The following is an 18,920-nucleotide window of genomic DNA, read 5'->3' on the forward strand; positions in this document are numbered from 1 at the left end:
TGTTTGCATGTACAGAAATTAATCTGAATCATAGAGATTTATGGAGTACTGATAGTATTAAGCCAGTAGATTATTATGTCATCCTGCCAGTGGAGCCCTAAATTCCAATTTTCTTTCCTGGATGTGTTCTTAAGGTCACATATCCATAAAAGAATAAGAAGAACCCAGAAGGAAGGTTAACAAACCCCAAATGTTAGACAAGAAAGTAGCAGAATGGCTTTTAACTCACATAGGATCTCTGCTGCTCCTAATTCAGAAGTTTTTAACAAATTCTAGTATAATCTCTCTGTGTGTGTGTGTGTGTGTCTCCCTCTCTCTCTCTCTCTCACACACACACACACACACACACACACAGACAAAATGGTTACCTCTCTCTTCAGCAAACTAATAAGTAACTGAGGGGATGTGGAGCAGACATTTTTTTGTTTGCCTCTCCAGCATTCCCCATCCCTTCCCTGCCAGCAGAAACAGTTTGATTTTTTTTTAGTAGTCCATTGTTTTGCTAGTCTCAGCCATGCGGTGTAATGGGATAGATGTCATCCTTAAGGCAATTATTCTATGATATTCTTCTCTTCACAGCACTCATTTAGTTGATCAGTATATAGCATGTTTAAATAAAAATAAATAATAGCAGAGTTCTGTGGTATGATTCTTTAATTCTTTTGCACCCATGTTTATAGCAGCACAGTTCATAATAGCTAAAGCTTGGAAATAGCCCAAGTGCCCATCAACTGGAAACTGGATAAAAAAGATGTGTTTGTTTATTTTTTATAAAATGGAGTACTACTCAGCCATAAAGAATGAAAAACTAGAGACATTTATAGCTAAATGGATGCATATTGAGGTCATACTCTTAAGTGAAATAAATAGGACACACATGTAAATACTGAATAGTGTCTCTGGTGTGAGAAACTGAAAGTGTAAATAAGGATTAAGATGATTAAAACAAATAATTGATAATTTGAAATAGGAAGAAAAGGTCCAAAAGGGTAGGGGAAGTGGGAGGGGAAGGGGAAAGGAAAGAAGGGAAAGGAAAAATTATGAGAAAAGAAAAAAAAATGGAAACAAAGTCTATGTAAATAGGGAAAGGTGGAGGGGGTGAAGGGCACACAGGTAATGGGGAAAAAAATAAGAACCAAGATACATCATGTACAGGTACAAGCACCCAATGATAAATGTAAATGTATTGCATACCTAAAATGTACCAATAAAAGAATTTAAGCAAAAAAACCAAAAAACAAACAAAAAAGAACACCAGAGTTCTGGAGAGAAAAGTCTCTATACCATGCAGGGGTTACAAAAGGGCCTTTTCTCTATTTTCTTCAGGAGTTGGGAAAAGGATGACAGACTTGAAATACTACAATTCTTTTTCCCACCACAAGGATAATGCTAAATTAGAGGAAATGTAGTTGAAAAATGGTAAACTTTTCAGTCAAGATATAACTGAAGCTAGTATATAGATTTTTCCATTAAGTGAGCCAATAAATAATTTAAATAAGCCAATTGAGTTTATTTTTCTTTTTTTGTCATAAGAAGTGAGTATGGTAGGCCTAACCAAACACATTCAGGTCTTCCCAGGTCTTTCAGAGAATTGACTGCACCTGTGTATAGTCTGTTATAATGAAACTGAATTTGTGTAACATCCAAAAGCATGTCAATAATGTGCTTGTGACACTGAGAAATTGTGCCAAGAGTGAATATCAGATCTTATTTATACAACAAGAAAGGGAAGTTTTGATAAAAAAGGTAGTAGGATTTAATTTCTGATAGTGTGAATGAGAAGTTGGTAAGTCTCTCTTAGAGCTTACTTAACCTGGTAGAACTTCACTCTAAAAAGAATACTAAAAAATATCCCTCTTTAGGAACTGTGGAAATTCCCAAACTATTACTTGTTGGTCCCCTTGTTGTACATTATGATTTGGTAAGAATGTATCTCCTAAATTATCAAAATAAAACTAAAATTTCTACTTGTTGTGTATACCAGAGGGATGTCAACACACTGTAAACCAGTCAACTGTGAGACTTTCTCATGTGATTTAGAATACAGAGGCCTTGAATGAAGTCTGGGTCATAATTTCTTCAAATTTGAAGGACATTAAGAAAAGATCTTCATGCCTTTGAACACTGGCCCCTCTATGTACCCTAAATTAATGCATTGATTATAAATACTTCTATAGACAAATTGTGATTTTTAAAGTCAACTTTGGGTACTGGGAAATGGGACTGACATGCAAGGTAAATCCTCACAGAGAATCAGCTCAACTGTTCTTATATGAATTTGAGTCCTTTGGCTTTAGACAAATACAGTCTGTATATTTCCTGCCCTGTTAACTTCACCTATAATACACAGATTTCTCCCCTGTTCACAAGTCTCAGGAAATGGAGATTTGAGAAAGTTTTTTAAAAAATATTGATTCCTCCTGAGGCACCTCCTTAATATCCTTAATGTCCATCCTAAGTTGCCATGAGACCTTCTAATGTTAAATCACCTTTCTTTATAACTTTATGCTCATATGGAGCCTATATCTCCCATTGACTCTGGAACTCAGTGAGATTTTCCTTCTCTAGGCTACTTCCATTTCTTGGACTATTCTCTACATTGTAAATATTGCTAAATATTCTAATTTTGCAGACTGATTTCTAGAATATACAATGAACTGAAGAAAACCAAACCCCCAAATTTAAAAACCCAATCCAAAAATGAGAGTCTGAGATGAGTATGCACTTCTCAGATGAAGAAGTAGAAACAGCAAATAAATATATGAAAAAATGTTCAACAGCACAGCTCATTTCAGAGATACAAATTAAAACAATGCTGAGATTCCATCCCACTTTAGAAAGAATGGCTATGTTGTAGTCGGGGCTTTGGCAAGGAAATTCATTAAATACAGGTCACATAATTTGTAGGCTTATTTTTTAATTACCCAAAAAGTCAAATTTAGAGGAGTCCAAGAGTGATTAACTACACACTAGAGGCCCAAAGAATCCAGCTGAGGGCCTGGATCCCAGAAATGTCTCATGGAAGTCCAACTAAAGGCTTAGAGTCCAAGGCAATATCCTCCATGAACCCAGTCGATGGCCTAGAGCCCACAGCAGTGTCTCATGCTTGTCCATATTGAGGATCTGTACCTGGAAGGCCCAAAGGCCAGTGGTAGAAGCCAGAAAAACCTATGCTGGTGATATAAAGGATTTGTGCCATCAAGCTGAGGGATCCACATTGGAGCCAGGGAATGATGATGCTCACGGTGAAGATCAGAGCTCCCCTGACAAACACAGTGGCCATTTCCAGCCAGTGACAGTGAGCTTCTGAGCTCCTCCAATGAGAACAGCCTAGATAGCATCAGGAAAACCATCCACAGCAAGCTTCTCCTATAAAAATCAACAGGTCATGATCTTCCCCTCCAGTTCTCTTTTTATGATTATTGGCAACAATCCTAAGGTGGATCCTCCATGCCCAGGCCCAGACCACACTGATTCAGTTCAGCTGGGGGTTACAAGTTGACCAACCAAATTTAGGTTGTAGTTACTTTTCCCTCATTGCTGTTACAAAATACCCAACACCAAAAGTTGGAAGGGAAGGGGTTTATTTGGCTTATAGTTTGTAGAAGTTTCAGTCCATAATTGGCTGACTCCAAGGCAGGAATGACAAACAACCATGACAGAGCAGGAACAACATGGTGTGTACAGACAGCAAAGGTAACAAGGGAGTTACCAGCATCTTTCTGCCCCTTTTATCTTATTCAGGCTACCAGGATTAGGGCAGTGGCAAACTAATCACTCATATGTAGTGGTCTAGTAATCACACGCCCTTAACCCCAGCATCACACATTCCAGATTAAAGTACCTCTGAAAAAGAAAGTCCCACATCATCAGCAAGAGGCTTTAGGGGGACATCAAAACACAAAGTATAGCAGGCTATTATCAAAAAAGTGAACCAGGGCCGGGGATTTAGCTCAGTGGTTTCACCTCCTGCTGTGCAAGCACAAGGACCCGAGTTCAATCCTCGGTACCAAAAAAAAGTAAACCAATAATAAATGCTAGAGGGGCTGTGGGGAAAAAGGAATACTTTTCCAGTGTTGGGAGTGTAGACTGGTGCAACCACTATGGAAATCAGTATGGAGAATCCTCACAAAACTGGAATTTGGGGGCCGGGGATTTAGCTCAGTGGTTCTGCTGCCTACCTCACAAGTGCCAGGTCCCGAGTTCCATCCCTGGTACCAAAAAACAAATAAAAAGAAAACTGGAATTTGAAGTTCCATTTGACCCAGGTATTCCCCTTAATGGTATCTTCCTGAAAGAATTAAATCCATCATACCACAGCCATATATGCACATCCATGTTCATAGCAGCACAGTTTGTAATAGCTAAATCTTGGAAACAGCCCAAATGCCCATCACCTGATGAATAAATAGATAAAGAAGATTTGGATGTGTGCTTGTGTGTGTTTTCAACACAAGGTGTACTACAATGTCATAAAAAAGGATAAACTTGAGACATTTATAGGTAAAGGGATGCACCTAGAATCCATAATCTTAAGTGAGATAAATCAGACACATATGTGTAGATATCGCATTGTTTCTCTGATGTGAGAAACTCAAGTGTAAAAAAGGACCAAAATGTATAATAGGTAATGTGAGATAGGAAGAAAATGTTCAAATGTGAAGGGGCACAGGGGACAGGGGAGGAGGAAAGGAAGGAAGGGAAATAAAAAGGAGAGAAGAAAGATAAAATGGAAACAAAGCTTTTGTAAATAAGAAGGGGAGGAGGGGTTGAAGGGAGGGGAGAGGAATGGCAGAAAAAAAGAATCAAGACGTATCATACACAGGTACAAATTTCATAAATGAATGTGATCATTGTGTTCATCTAAATTATACCAATAAATTTAATTAAGGATAAAAAATAAAAATAATTTTCATAGCATCTGTTAGTTAAAATTTTGAATTCATATTAAATGCCACCTTAAGTAGAGCTGTCCTTGAATCTTAGCTATTTTTTAAAACTCTTACTATATCCTTTGACTTTAAAAGTAATTTCAGCAGTTTAGCATGGAAGAGATCTTACTTTTGCTTTCCTAATAAATTATACATACAGCTTAGGATGCCTGGGAAGATTTACATGAGGAGTATACTCAATAGGCTCTCACAGAAAAACCTATTTTGCTGTTTGGGTAATCTTCTGGTTTTATGTTAAAACTTTTAATTTAATTTTCTCATTAATATCTAAAGCTTGACCACGGACAAAATGACACAATATTAAGGGTTGCTTTTATGGCATTTAAATTTCATTTCCCCTCTCCTTTTACTCATTTATATTAAGAAAAACTTCCAAATTAAGTATAATGTTTAGGCATAAATGAGACAGGAGACCAAACCAAAGTAGTGGCACTTGCTGCAAAAAATCCCATATTTTGTCACCAAATTGGAATTTCTCTCCACCAGTTTTAGGATGAGAGAAGTGAAACTTGCAAAAGAAATTATCATCAGATTTGCCAAAGAGTGTTTTCAATTAATTATATTTGTCCCAGGCTCTTCTTGTACACTGTCTTAAAACTCATTTTCTGAACTCAAAAAATCTTTATCAGTGTGAAGGTCATTAATTTTAATTAAATGGAAAAATTTTTTTTACTCACAAGAAAATGAAGATTAGTCTCAATAACTTTCATTAAATAAATAGAACAAATTAAAATTGTAATACATCTCTAGATGGATCTAAAATGGCCTCATCAAAAGCCTATTAGTTGACAAGAAAGGAGAGCAGTGACTCAGTGGATTATAGTACAAGTTGAACCCAGAATTACAGAAAAATGTTTGCAGAGTTATTCCTTCAGTTGACTTATCTCACTTACATTATAATATTATTGTAGGGAGGTAAAGCTAACATGAAATTTATAGGGTTGTATAAAATAATTCATTTGCTATTATCAAAATCTGTATCTGTGTAACTTTTAACAACTGACTCAGTCTTTTGATATATACCACCTCTTTTTGAGTGATTTTCTAGAAATACATATTAGAAATAAATGTGGTAGGCCACGATTCTTTCTCTACTACTGGATAGCTCTTTTTTTGTTGTTCTTTTGTGATTGCCCAGGGCCTTACATATTATAGGCAAACACTGTGCCATGAAGGGACATCTCTTTTAAAGTTTTGTTTTAAGACAGGGTCTTATTAAGTTGCCCAGGCTGGCATGGAACTTGAGATTCCTCCTGTGTGGCTGGAAGTACAGACATACTACACAATGCCTGGCTCATTTATGAGCTTTTACTGTAGGAAAACAACTTCAGTGTCCTCACACTTCAGTGGTCTTGTCATTAAAGTTGTGACAATACTTCCAAACTGGCAGGAATGTTGTGAAATGTGAACTCTTCCACTTTGTGAACATGGAATGTCTCTTCATATATCGGTGTCTTCAATTTCTTTAATCAATGCTTTATATATTTCAGTGCACAGATCCTTCACTTCCTTGGCTGAAGTTTTTCCCAACTATTTTATTGTTTCTAATGTTATTGTAAGTGGGATTATTTTCTTGATTTCCCTTCCAGATAGTTCATTGTTGGTGTAAAAAAAAAAACTACTAATTTTTATTGATTTTTAATCCAGAAAATTTATTGAATTTGTTTATTTGTTGTTAACAACTTAGTGGATTTTTAGGACTTTTAATGTTTAGGATTATGCCATTTGGAAGGAAGGACAATCTTGTTTCTTCCTTTCCAGTTTGGATGCCTGATGTTTATCTCATCTAGCTGCTCTGATTTGTATTTCCAGGACTATCTTGAGTAGGAATAGTGAGGGTAGATATCTTTGCCTTGCTCCTAATCTTAGAATAAATTATTTTGGATTTTCACTATTGAGTATGATATTAAATAAATGGATTTATAACATTGAATTAAGTTCCTTCTATGCCTACCTTGTTGGAAGTTTTTATATGAATTGATGTTGAACTGTAATGCTTTGCTGACATATATTTAGATGATTACATGATTTATATTTTTTATTCTCTTAATGAGGTACATGACATTGGTAGAGCATGTTGAACTAAACTTACACCCAGGAGAAAAATCTCATTTGATCATGGGGTATAGACTTTTTTAGATACTGTTAAATAATTTTTCAATTACCATATTGAAAGTTTTTGCATCTGTAACACTCATAAATATAGCCCATAATTTTCTTTTTTCTGATTTTTTGTCTAGCATCATTGCCTGGGTGATGCTCTTCTCAAAATCTAAGAATATTCCTTCTTATATTTGGGGAAAATTATTTAAGAATTGCTGTTAATTTTTCTTAACTGTTTGGCAGAATTTAGCCATGAAGTTATCTGGTATTGAGATTTTTCTCCCCTAGGAGATTTTTGACTATTGATTCAATCTCCTTATCCATTATTGGTCTTTTTAGGCTTTCTACTTCCAGTCTGCATATTTCTTGGAATTTAGTCACTTTTTCTGTGATATCCAATTTGTTAGCGTATAATAATTCCTACTAGCCTTTTAAATTTTTTTTAAATTTCTGAGTCATTGATTATAATGTCTCTTTTTCATTTCTGATTTTATATATTTGCATCCTTTTGTCTTAGAAAAAAGTTGATTGATTTTCATTAATCTGTTCAAAAGACCAATTTTTAGTTTTGTTGATTTTTTTCTATTCTTTGATTTACTTCTGTTTCTATCTTTATTATTTATTTTATTCTGCTATATTTAGGCTTAAATTTTTCTTTTTCTAGTTCTTGTGGTGTAATAGTGTGTTTATAAAAATTTTTATTCTTTTTAAATGTATGGATTTATTGCTAAAACCTTCCTCTTAGTATTAAACATCCCATGTTTTGATATGTATTTTTTTATTAATCTTGAGATAGTTTTCAATTCTATTTTAATATTCTCATGACATAGAGGTTATTCAAGAGTGTACTGTTGGTATCCATACCTTGTAAGTTTCCCTGTTTTTATTCTGTTATTGGTTTCTAATTACATTTATTTTGGTCAGAAAAGATACTGGTATGATTTTCATCTTCCTAAATTTCTTAAGACTTGTTTTATAACTTAAAATATGATCTATTCTAGAAAATGTTTTATGTGTGTTTGAGAACAATAGGTATTCTCCTGCTGTTGGGTGGGGAGCTCTGAATATGCCTACTAAGTCCATGTAGTATATATTGTCACCCAAGTCCAATACATTTTTATTGATTTTCTGTCTGAATCTTCTATCTGTTAAATTAAACTGGATTATTGCAATATGTAATTACTATTATAAAGATTTTAATTTCTCCTTTAATATTTGTCTATGTTTTATGTACTTTGGTGATTTGTAGTTGGGGTGATATATTTTTACAATTGTAGTATCTTCCTTTTGAATTGATTCTTTCATTATTATATAGTGATCTATTTTGTCTCTCCTTTTTTTTTGCTTCTGATTTAAGTTCTAATTTATCTAACATAAAGATGGTAACTCCTGCTTTGTTTGGATTGCATATATGTGGAATATCTATTCCCTCTCTCCACTTTCAGCTTAGGTGTGTCATTAAATCTAAAATGTTTTTCTTTTACTCTTCCTCTACTTAGATATTAGTTTTTAATTCATTCAGCCATTCTGCATTTCTTTAATGAGAATTTTGTTCATTTATATTTAAAGTACTTATTAAGAGGGAAAAGTTTACTCTTGCTATTTTGTTCACTATTTTCTATTTTCTTTTAGTTCTATCGTATCTATGTTCTTTCTTTGTGTTTGATTACTTTCTGAAACTGTATTGATTAGCTCTGTTTCCTTTCTCTTAGGTAAAATTTTCATAGATGCTTTTAGTGATTACTATAGCCCTTATATAAAATATGTTGTAGAAATAACTATTTTATGGTGATAGCAATTCAGTTACATCAAAGACTCAACACATTTATATGTAGTTGATGTCATAATTTACATCGGTTAATATTTTATTTCATAATGTAGCTAAAGTTATTTCATCTCATTTGCCTTTTTACTGTTTTTTTGGGGGAGGGGTTATTTGTTTATTTGTTTTTTGTTGTTGTTTTTGCGGTTCCGGGATGAACTCAGAACTTTGCGCTTGCGAGGCAGGCGCGGTGCCACTGAGCTAAATCCCTGGCCCTGTAGTTGTACTTTTATTCTAAAGTTTAAGTAGATTTTCTCATCCTATTAGGGTAATAGTAAGCCTGTTAAGCTTAGTTCAATTTAAACAAGGGACTCCTGAGAGTTGATTGGGTCATGAGGACACAATACTGGCCAGCGGATTAATCCCTTGATGTCTAGAGCTAAATGTTCCGTTAGGAGGTGGGGCCCAGTTGGAGGAGGTGGGTACTGGAAGATGCGCCTTTGGAGGGTAATTTCTCACTGGCCTTCTCATATCTGTGCTCTGCTTTCCAGCTGCCAAGAAGTGAGCATCTTTCCTCCACTATGCCCTTCTGTCATGGATGTTTCTGCCTTGGAATCAGCTGACCATGCATTGAAATCTCTGAAACTATAATCCAAATTGAACTTCTCCTTTAAATTGAGAGTCTTGGCTATTTTGTACCAGCAATGGGAGAGCTGAGTAATCAATACACTATTTTATCTATACATTTATCTTTGCCAGTGAGGTTCATACTCTTAGATTTTTTTACTATTTAGCATTTCTTATGAGGCTGGCTGTGCTGAATTCCCTCAACTTTTGTTTGTTTAAGAAACTGTCTGTCTCCATTTCCTTTTATTGAAGGACAGTTATACCATATGCATGGCTTTTTTTTTCAGCACTTAAACATATTATCCAATTCCTTTCTAGCCTACAAAGTTTCTGCTGTAGAATACACTGACAGCCATAAGGAAGGCTTTCTTATAGTTAACAAGTCACTTTTCTTGTGCTACTTTCAAAATTCTCCATTTCTTTAACTTTCAACAATGTTTTAAGTAATGCATTTTAGTGTGCGTATTGAAATTCATCCTATTTAGTATTCTTTGGATTTCTTGGGTCTGGATTCCTAGCCCCATATTTAGAAAGACATTTTGGAATTATTTCTGTAGTTATAGTGTCTATCTCTTTCTTTTCTCTATTTGATTTCTATAATGTGTATACTTATTGACTTAATGGTGTCCCATAATTTTCTTAAATATTGTATTCTTTTTTATTTGTCTTTTTTATTCCTCTCATTTTATAATTTTTACATGTCTTTGAGTTTGTTGATCTTTTCTTCGGCTTGATTTAGTTTTTTGTTGAAATATTCTGTTGAACTATTCTGTTCAAATTTTTTATTCTTCAGGCCAATGATTTATGTTTGGTATTCTTTATATTTTCTATATCTTTGTTGGAATTCTCACTTTTATCTATTTATTATTGACCTTACTTAAGTAGGCATCTTTATGACCATTATTTTGAATTATCCCTTTGGTGCACTTTATATCTTCATTTCATTAGGGTTGTTTTCTAGAGATTTATCTTATTCTTTTGTTTTTGTTCAAATTCCTTTGATTCTGTGTGTTTTATATGCATTAGATAAAAGTAGTCACTTCTCCCAGTCTTTAGCACATGGGTATTACATAAGATCTGATCCTCAACAATCACACAGATGAAGATTTTGAATATCTCTCAAACTTTAGTATCTGTCAAATTACTATCTTTCTTCCTAGTGGCCTCCAGGAAATTAGAATATGTTGCTTCCTGTCAGTGCCCTGAAACAAGCAAGATAAGACTCAGTCCTTTGATTCGTCATCAATAAGTTTCAGGCAATGGATGTGTGGTTCAGTTTCTTCTCCCTTCAAGGAAAAGCCGGAAGCTGAAGTTGATTACATGATTTCTGTGTTTAGCTGGGGAGATGAGCTGTGGCTACATGTATTCATTCAGACATTATGCTCTTGCTTCTGTCACTCCCCAGGTTCCAGGGAATGCTTGATCCCTAGTCATGCTCATATATAGCTAGGTTAGGAGCCAGTACCTCATGTAGCCAGAAGAAAATTTATGGAGCTAGTAGGGATAGTACAACTCTTTCTGCAGAAAATTTGTATGTTTTTTTTTTTTCTACTGGAATAAACCAGGGGGAGGAGTTGTAGAAAGTCTCCACATGTCCTTTGAAACTCCCAGGGAACTAGTAATTGTGACATCAGCTCTAAGAGATGGCCAGGTCAGAATCCAGATCTTCAAGTGGTAGTGGAAATAATTAAGGATCTAAGTGTTTTTCAAATCTTTGTATGCTGCAGGTGGGAGCTGAGCTTAGTAGCTAGAGGGAAGCAGGGGAAGGAATCACAGGAAGAGCCTACAGAGGCATTCAAAACTGCCACTTTGTTCTCTATAGGATAAAGGATTTAGCCAATTTTAGTATTCAGATCCTCAGGAAGCAACAGCAAAAGTCAGGAAACTATTTATGTAGTTTGATTCCTTTACCCTATTGGAGTAGGCTTAAGGGAAATCTCTGGAAAGTCTAAATTTAGAGGGGAATTTGGGTCATCATACTTCTTCATCTTCCAGATATGACATAATTAGAAGTCAGACTCTTAGGAATAGCCAAATGACAACAAAAACAAAAACAACCTACAAACTAGGGAGTTAAATGTGCAGTGTAACCACTTCAGGGAGAAGCTGGGAGCTGAGCTTTATTACCTGGATTACCTCTGCACTGAGCTGGAAGGAAGACTACCATAAATGCACTTGTGCCTGTTTACAACTGCCTCCTTCTCTCTGGTCCTTGGGGATGATTGCATATTAATTATTGTAATTTCTAGAGATAGGCATGTTAAGTGTCAGTCTCTTGAGTAGCAGCTCTAAAAGTTGAGGCACTAGACATGTGGTCTAAACTCTTTCCTCCTGAGGGGAGAAGTTAGGAGGTGAATGTTTATCACAATTGTACAATGCTGTGATAATGGGAGGTGTGGAGGGAGTAACAGCTTTTCCTATCCATTTCTAAGTGGCAGTTTTCTCAGTTAAGTACTGTACAGCAGTCTCTCAGCTAGCTTCTGAATTCCTCTCAGAGGGATTGGTATGTGAGTTGCTGCTTATTTGGTGCATCTGTAAATGCAAAAAAGTCTTGGCCCTCCTATTTTGTCATGTTTCTGATGCCTCCAGTTCTCTCAGAGTTCTTGGAGATAAATACTTTTTGGAATTAGTAAGGAATTTCACCGGTAATTAATTTAACAGCACAAAATGTCCTACTTGGTTTAGATACAAGGTGCAGAAATCATTTAGTTCTCATCATACCACCATACACACTTCCTAAATGAAATAAATAAAACTATGGAAAATATACTGACATCCGAAATGATCCAGGCTTTCAATTAGATTAGTCCCTGTTCTTTTCAAGTGGCTTTGTTTTCTGACCATCCACAACCTAAAATTCACAAAATTCATTCTGGCTCTGATGTCAATTTCATTTTTCACCAAAATTGTCCCTCATTTCTGTTATGTCAATAAATAATAGATTTACCATTTCTATTATAATAATTTTTAAAAATATATTAGGACATACTACTTATTAATAAATAATAAAAATGTGACCACATAATTCAGTTTTCATTATGGTGAAAATTATTTGCATATGTGCATTGATATTTTAAATTATTTTTAAAAATAAAACCAAGTGAAATTGAGTTATTTTGATGCATTTCCTTACCTTCTTTTTTTGTTGTTTCCATAATTACAAAAATGAGCATGAAAATATTTATTTAATATATTTTGTGAAGATAAATAATCTGTCATCACTCAGCATATGGGATATAAACCAGTAATTGTTTCTTGTATCATTAATTGATTTGGAGTTCTAAATACATAGTTTCTCTGTTGACGAGAAGTAGAACTGTATGTTTTCTTATTAAACTGACAGAAAATTATATTTAAATGAATAATCTGAGAATATGAGAATCTCAACTTTACATTAGAGATTTTCATAATTATAGCAACTATTTCTGGAAGATGAGAAGGAAACTGTTCTCACTTGTGTTGTTTATTACACAATCATATAGTTTTTACTTTGTCCCTTTCTGATGGGAGCACTCCTAATTTACAGTCTTAGAAGAACAGATGCCCTAGTGATCAATCAGGAATTTGCCTACTGTCCAAGCCAGTGGGTGTTGCAGTCTCCTGGTTTGTGAAAATTTTTCCATCACACATAAATGCATGTCCTGCTGCTCATACCTGTTCTGTATATTTCTAAAACCATATCTCCTTTTATAACAACATCATTTTCTTATTAGCGTATGGATAATAGTAGTAGTTAATTATTCTACTGAACCCTATACATGTGTTAATCCATGTAGTCCTCACATAAGCACTGTAGATAAGTAGGATTTTCAATTTTATTTTAAAGATGAAGAAAATGAATCCGAATGTGCTAAATAAATAGCGAGAGCTAGCTAAGAGTGGCATGACTGTAATTCAAATCTTGGCTAACTAGCTTTGCAAAGTGCATATGCTAAGTATCAGAGAAGGCTATATCAGACAAAACTATATTAATAAGCTCATATTTAAACAAAGACTTAAACATCTCAAAGAGGTACATGCAGATATCTTAGGAAATTGCATTGAAGGCAGAGGAAACAGCAAGTACAAGGACTCTGAGGCATAGTATGCTGCCATGAAAAAGAAAGGAAGGAGGGTTTGACTTCAAGAATTTCTGCTGAGTACTTGATACTACACTTGATCTTAGCCAAAAGGCCGAGAAGCGATCTGCTGAGTACTTGAGAAGGACATAACTACTATTATCCAAAATGGGTCATATTTGTGTGTCACAGGTTTGGTGGGGTGAATGGGAATTCAATTTTTAACAGGATAAGTCTGAGATATCCATTAGATATTTAAGAGATGCTAGTCTGTGTTCAGGAGAAAAAAATGTGGGTACAGGCAGCAGCTCTATGGATGCACTTACAGCCATGAGAATAGTGTTGACCACCAGGGAAGTAAACAAAGATAGGAAAGCAGTCCAAAAACTAATTTTTCCACATTTAGACATTTAGAGGTAGAATATGAAGAGTCATCAACAAAAGATACTGAAGCAGCATGAGTGTGGCAGAATGAAAACCAGGTGATTGAGGAATCTTGGATTCCAAGTCAGAAAAGCCTTTCAGTGAGAAGAATGGGAGACTTATCAAAGTTGTTGGTAAATTAAATAAGGTAAAGACTGGGAATTGAACATTGATTGTGACAATGTGAATGACATCAGTGACTTTGACAAGTCAATTTTCATTATTACAATCCATTCAAACTTCTAGAGTAGATTGATAAATGATTAAGAATTTTTACCCTATCACTTAACTTGGATTTGTTAAGGAACACATAATACTTTTATCTGGCTAATTGTTTCTAACAGTGTGTATTTCCATGGAAATGGACATTTTTTAAAAAATGAACAATTTTGAACAAAATTTAAAATTCAATAAAAATGTTAAAATAGTGGGAAAGTATCAAAATATTAAAGAAAGATTTAAAAGAGAAGCATATCTATAAAGAATGGATTAGTTGAAAGAATGTGATCAGGTTTCATTTTAGGGAAAAATGGGGGAGATTTATTGGTTAACATAACTGAAAATTTCAAACAAAGTTAAATCAACATATTTCATTTCATTACCTGAGTACTCTGCTGTTTTCTGCATTGGCTTCAATATCAGGCAAGCTCCCCAAACATGTTGGTCACCAGCAACTCCAGGCTAACCTCACAACCAGTACCTGTGGAATGGAGCATTTCCTTCCCAGTAATTCTTGGAAATTTCATGTGTTATTATCTTGACTTGTGCTCTATATGGGTCAACAACCATTTATTCTGTAATGGGAGTGTGTACAAAGATTTAGGTTTTATCTCCATTTTTTAAGGTGGCATAATGAAGCCAGTGCTGGATCACAAGGATTAATAAGTAGAAAGTTTTCCATAGAAAAATTAAGATTTTAATAGTATATGAATGGGGGAGTGGATATTGTATGAATTATAAAATTTTAATTATAGAGGAGAAATAATAATATTTGAAGAAAGAAGAATGGAGAAAAGAAGTTACGTGGCATTTACAATATACAAACACTTGTTGACATCTCTCATGTGCTACTCGTGGTAACCCCAAGAAATAAGTGCTTAAATTGGAGAAACCTAAGATGAGCAAAACGATCACTAGTATTACTTTAGAGCAAATTTGCTGCCAGTACTAGATTATAACTACACATTTCAAACCTTAGGATACTTTCCATACACTGAAAAAAATATGTATAGATCATCTGTATAGTTATAGTCACCAGCTATGATACTGCCTTCAAATAATACTCCTAACAGTAAGGTGTCAGAATTGAAGTGCTTTCTGGCTGATGTTTTCCAGCAAGTACCTTAGCTTCTGAGGGTGAATAAAGAGTGGTCAGTTGGGAATCATGGTGAAAGAAGACCTCTAGTGTAAGGTGAGTTAAGCTTGCATCTTACAGTTTTTTCAGACTGTTCTCTCAATTCATCCTATGTTTTCTAGATTTCATTAGGATTACACACTTCTAAATCTTGAACATTTTTAATATGCTATTGAAAACCCTGGCTTATTCCTCAATAGCTGTTCCATATTAGAGAGGTACAATTTGGCTTCATTTGCCCTCCTAGCTTTTTGACATTCTTCCAACCATTTCCTTCCTTTATATGCTGTTGACATTTTTCATTATGGTCCTCTTCTCTGTCACTCCTTCTTTGTAAGTCTTTATTGTAGTCTTTATGTCTCTATTTCTATCACTATTATTTTTTACTACTGGTATTTTTGAGAGATAACTGGTATTAACATGCATATTAAATCTAGCTCACTTGACCAGAGTTCCATGTCTTTACTTTACCTATTTACATGTTTAATAATTGATGATATTAAGTATGAATCTATAATCCCCAGTAGTAGTGTAATGCCTTACCTCGCAATGTCAGGAAATACTGGTAGATATTTGCACATACTGTGTGCTTATAAGGGTAAACTCTTCCATCTTCATAAATTGGAACATATTCATTGCCTAAATCCTACTTTTCATATTTATTTGATCACTCTGCTCCAACTCTAAACTATCAATATGTGTGAAACAGATTTAACGGTCTTATAAAATTGTAGTTAAGATGGAAAAAATAATGTGACAAAGCTTAGATTACATGTTTTAGTCTGTGATCACCTATGTTTCCAAGCACTTTGAAAAGGTGGTTGAGCCAAAGTAAACTTCACTCTATCTGGCCTTTTGTTACCTACTAATGTAAAGTTAAACCTGCCACATCTACATAAAACACATCTAGGTTATGACAAAAAATTATACAGCTTGATATAGATGATCAAATGAAAATAAGCATGCATGTCCCTATGAAGTTTTCCTATCTTAGGAGGAATATATATTTAGGAAGGAAGGAAAGACACTGCATCAGAACCAGAGAAAACATGGCTTGAAGCATCCCATTTCTCTTCACTGTCAGCGAATTTTTGCCTATTGCTTTGCTTTGTTTTACAGCTTTCTTTGGCTCAATAAAATATCTTGACATACTGCCTGAGACCTCTGGGTTGCTATCTATTTCATTTTTTTTTAAGTAAGTGAGATGCCATTTTGAAAGGCATTGAGGTATCATTGTTAAATTACACCACAGTATGGGCAGATAGCCATGTAGGGAGCTCACTCCTACTTACTTGTTGGGCTTCTATTTATTTATAGCTTAGAAGAGCAATGATCATCATGATATGATAGACTTGATAGTTATACAGATTCATACAGGGACAGTCTTTCTTATAATTTTCTCCAAAATTTTTAGGTCAATATTCTTACTGAGAATTCAGATATTCTCTTTAAATAAAAAATATGTGATAACTTGATACATAGGTTAATAACAGCATATTGACTGTGGTATATCCTCTGAATAACGCCAGTTACTCTATATTTTGAATACCTTGTTAGTTCTTAGATTCAGGCCTTTGTTTCAGCAGTTCTACTGCCCTACATGCCCTTGTTTCAGATTCTGCAATGGATGGCTGCTTTCATTTGTTTATAGCATCAATCTAAAGGTACCTTTCTTCAAGAAATCTTCACAGTTCACTTCCTCTAGCATTTTACTCTTTCACAAATTTTATTTTATTTTATTTTTTGTACTCACCAGGAATGGAAAATTTCTTGATTATCTTCTTACATAATAAAAAAAATGAAATTCTATTTTGTCATTATATTTCCAGTGCCTAGAACAGTGGAACATAGTAGGCATATGCACATCATCGTATTTCACAGATAGAAAGACCTTGCTTAGTTTGTTCATTGTGGTCACTTTAATCGACCCAAGGTGTTATTTACACGTAGTAGGTTTGAATTAGTATGTGCTGAATTAATAAATGACTTTTTTGCATTTTAACTCCTAATTATATTGAAATTTTATAGTTAAAATACTCTTCTTGATATTTGTCCAAGACCAATAAAAATGTACATTCATACACACACAATTGTTTTTACAGGCTTTCTTTATAGCTAAACATTGAATGAAATCACAAATTTTGATAAATGGATGAAGGCAACATGGTATATCCATTTATCAGCGTACTACTCAACCATAAAAATTAACAAACTAGAAAACACACAACAATATGAATAAATATTAAACATAAACTTCTAAGTGAAAGAAGCCAGACTCAAAAGACTACATACTCTGTAGTGACATTTATGAAACATTCTGGAAAGGTGCTATTATAGAGAAAGGAAATAGATTAGTGGTTGCTAGCATTGGCAGGGGCTTAGAACAGGGGAGTATGGAAGAATTTTGTCAAGTTATGGAACTGTTCTATGTAATGATTGTAGTGGTAGTCATGGAACTGTATGTGCTTGTCAAACTAATACAACTCTAAACTGAAAAGAATAAGTGTTACTTTACGTGCATCTACCTCAATTAAAAAATTAAATAAATAAGACTTTATAATTCATTGTAGCTCAAAGAATTGATAGATGCATAGCTTCCTAACCATGTTGGTCTTTTATCTTGCTCTTATCTGTCCAGTTTATTCTCAACATTAGAGACAGTGACATTAAGAAAACATTGTACTCCTCCAATGTCTTCCCACTATCTTTCTTCTAGGGATCATATGGCTAGTTCTCATCAAAGTAATATAAAAGAAAGAGATGTGTTACAGTCACCTTACCTTTTTTTAATGTCTCTTTGTGACATCCTGTCAAATTGATAATGAATATATGATGTCAAATTCCTGCAACCATTTGTTGAAGTTGGCAGATTTACAGCAAGAGAAAATTCTAGGTCCCTAAAGATTGTCTACAGCTGGAATCATCCCCACCTGCGAGTCCAGTCCAATAGTCAATGTAGCATTTATAAGAAATTAACTTAATTGTGTAAAGCTAACATATTTTTGAAATACTAAGTAATTAGCGTGACTTAAGCAGAATGAACTACTGTACATGCATTTAGAGTCAAAAGATGTTTCTAGCATGAAATTTTCCAGGTTTGAGTATAATTTAGATCCTATGAAACTATTCTATGTTTTTATAGTGGGGACAGTAAACACTAACACTTGACAGGACATAAAGAATTGAGCATAATATGTGGAATTATGAAGGAACTTACAAAAGTAATTGTGAATAGAGACTAGACTATTTGGAGGAAAGTGACAACAGATATGGTTAAGAGTAAGAATGAAGGGCCAGGGATTTATCTCAGTGGTTCTGCAGCCTGCCTTGCAAGCATAAGGACCTGAGTTCGATCCCCAGTACCAAAAAAAAAGAAAAAAAGTGAGAATGAGATAAAGTCCTGAAGAGCCCTGAAGGTTATGTAAGGTGGCTGATTTTTATTTAAAGGTAAATTGAAACCAAGTGTAAAGGTGAAACCAAGTGAGACATAAAATAATGTGATTACATTTGCACTTCAGAAAGAAAGTTCAAGTTTAATTATAAATGTAGAAATAGGGTGGGTATGAGCCCGAGATTGTATAATACTGAAGGCTGCTGTTGCAATTCCTAAGGAAAAAGAAGATGGAAATACCAACTGGAGT

General features: G+C 34.4%; 1 pseudogene; it reads right to left on the reverse strand.

Annotated features, from left to right (window-relative positions):
• Positions 1 to 13,553: 13,553 nt before the first annotated feature.
• On the reverse strand, positions 13,554 to 13,629 carry LOC147826681 (U2 spliceosomal RNA; annotated as a pseudogene).
• Positions 13,630 to 18,920: the final 5,291 nt, after the last annotated feature.

Source organism: Heterocephalus glaber, unplaced genomic scaffold, assembly GCF_053883595.1.
Source record: "Heterocephalus glaber isolate CG9 unplaced genomic scaffold, H.glaber_assembly_v1.0 deba00001463, whole genome shotgun sequence".
NCBI lineage: Eukaryota > Metazoa > Chordata > Mammalia > Rodentia > Bathyergidae > Heterocephalus > Heterocephalus glaber.